Here is a 2,732-nt window from a genome sequence, read left to right on the forward strand (position 1 = left end):
GTAGATTTGGAGAGACACAAGAGAGAGGCAGAAGAACTTTTTGGAAGCAGCACTTGTGGAGGCAGAGAGAGACTTAGAAGATTGCTGAGGGCCACTTTGAATTGCCCTGGACTTTTGAGACCTGCCCCCGGACCTGCCAAGGACTGAGGAGATATGGCTGTTTTGCTGATACTTTGTCTGTTTTGATGTTGTTTTGACAGATTTGTCCACTGGTGAAAGACAGTCCTATTGTTGCAGAAGTTGTGGAACCTGGCTGTTGGTTAAGAACTCCTGAGACTGTTCTGCAGACAGAGAGTGAATACTGTCCACTGGTGAAGGACAGTGCTGTTGTTGCAGGAGTCTGGGAACCTTGCTGTTGGTTCCGAAGCCCTGAAGAAGGATTTTCTTGTTGTATATTTACAGAAATCCTGGGAGAGGGTTTTGCTAATGTTTTCAGGGGTCCTAGGACTGTTCTGCAGACAGAGGATGAATTAATGAAGAGACTGGCAATGTATCTTGTGGCCTTGCTAAGCTTTGTCTCCCCAGGAACAAAGATTGCTGAGAACTTGCTTCCCGTCAAGATGAAGAAAAGACCTCCATTTGGGTATTAAGTGCTGTGCTTAAACTTGTTGTAACTCTGGGGTAGATTCAATTGTGATCCAGGAGTGGGGAACTTTTGATCTTTTTGAGTTCTATGATTGAACAAATGAATGTAAGGTCCCGGGGTGGGGTAGTACTTGGAGATTATTTAATCACACTTAGTAAATGCTGTATTTTGAATGATGTCATATTTTGACCTTCTTTGTTCTTAATTTGTCACTGAATAAAATGGAGAGCACCTATGCTGGTATTCTGAACCTTGGGAAGTTGCCTTTCCTTGGCATTACATTACACTAAGCTGTCTAGTTGAACTGTCTAAAGGGCAGGGCTGACAATATCACCCTTCCACCTATTCGATAAACTCCAGTGGTTCCCTATTACCTCCAGGATCAAATATAAAATTCTCTATTTGCTTTCAAAGCCCTTCATAACTTGGTGCATTCCTGCCTATCCAGTCTTCTTACACCTCATACTCTGTGATCCAGTGACATTGGCCTTCCTGCTCCTCCTACGAGGGAGGACCCACAGGGTCCATTGGTGGACCCTGAGAGGTTTCACTTGCTGTTCTACATGCCTGGGATGCTCTCTTACAGTCTGCTTTCTAGCTTCTCTGTCTTCTCTCAAGTCTCAACTAAAGTCCAACCTTCTCATAGAACTATTTTCCACAGCTCCTTAATTTTAGTGCCTTCATTTTGAGACTATGCCCAATTTATTATACACACATATATATAAATATGTATATATGTATACACACATATATACATACACATAGAGAGATCTATATCAGTATGTTTATATTGATATATGTATAGATACACATAAGCAAATGTGTGTGCATCTTATCCTGGAAAAGTAGATGAACCTGCTTGTCTCTACCTGTGGACTGGTGGCCATCTGCAGTGGTCCTGATCTATAATCTTGCCACTAGACCCAGATGGCTCTGGAGGTGAGAGTGAGACTGGTGACTTTGCACAGCCCTCCCTCACTTAAATCTGATTCACTTGCAATCATGGCATCACTTTCTTATTGTCCTGGTCCTCTTCAGGAATGAAGGACAAACAGAAACAATAACATGTATGTGTTTCTTGTTGGTACCTGGTTATTGTCTCCCTCATTAGTTTTTAAACTATGAGTTTCTTGAAAGTAAAGACTATTGAGTGGCGTGCCCCTGCCCGGGAGTGGAGGAGACCCCTCACAGTGCTGCCAATGCCCCGGTGGAGAAGCTGAGATTGCATAGATTTCAAATACTGAAAGTGGATACAAAAAGCCTTCAGCAATGCAGACTATTAAGTGTGTTGTTGTGGGTAATGGTGCTGTTGGTAAGACATGTCTTCTGATTTCATATACGACAAACAAATTTCCATCTGAATATGTACCAACAGTATTTGAAAACTATGCAGTCACGGTTATGATTGGTGGCGAGCCATATATTCTTGGACTACTGTTTGATACTGCAGGACAGGAAGATTATGACAGATTATGACCCCTCAGTTATCCACAGACAGATGTGTTTCTGTATTTTTCAGTGGTAACCCATCCTCATTTGAAAATGTGAAAGAAAAGTGGGTACCAGAGATTACTCACCACTGTCCAAAGACTCCTTTCTTGCTTGTTGGGACCCAAATTGATCTCAGAGATGACCCTTCTACTATTGAGAAACTTGCCAAGAACAAACAGAAGCCCATCACTCCAGAGACTGCTGAAAAGCTGGCCCGAGACCTGAAGGCCGTCAAATATGTGGAGTGTTCTGTGCTCACACAGAAAGGCCTAAAGAATGTATTTGACGAGGTGATACTGGCTGCCCTGGAGCCACCAGAACCGAAGAAGAGCCACAGGTGTGTGCTGCTATGAACATCCCTCCAGAGCCCCCTCTGCAAAGCTGGTGTCGGCATCATACTAAAAGCAATGTTAAATCAAACTAAAGAGAAATAAAAATTCGTTTTTGCAATAATGACAAATGCCGTGCACCCACCCCCACACTCTAGTAGGAGACATGGCCTATTTAAAGGCACCCAGTTTCTTTCCCAACTCGGTTTAAATGCTAGTTAATTTTGAGTAATTATGTATTGTCAGAAAACTGATCAGTACTAGTTTTTTATTTTTGTTTACTGTTTCTAATTGTTTTTTTGTTTGTTTAAAAAGCAAGGCATGCT

General features: G+C 42.3%; 1 pseudogene; it reads left to right on the forward strand.

Annotated features, from left to right (window-relative positions):
- Nucleotides 1–1,739: 1,739 nt before the first annotated feature.
- LOC138143427 (cell division control protein 42 homolog pseudogene) lies at nucleotides 1,740–2,514 on the forward strand (annotated as a pseudogene).
- Nucleotides 2,515–2,732: the final 218 nt, after the last annotated feature.

Source organism: Petaurus breviceps, unplaced genomic scaffold, assembly GCF_028583685.1.
Source record: "Petaurus breviceps papuanus isolate PSGF00001 unplaced genomic scaffold, PetGlider_PUasm1.0 90639, whole genome shotgun sequence".
Taxonomy (NCBI): domain Eukaryota; kingdom Metazoa; phylum Chordata; class Mammalia; order Diprotodontia; family Petauridae; genus Petaurus; species Petaurus breviceps.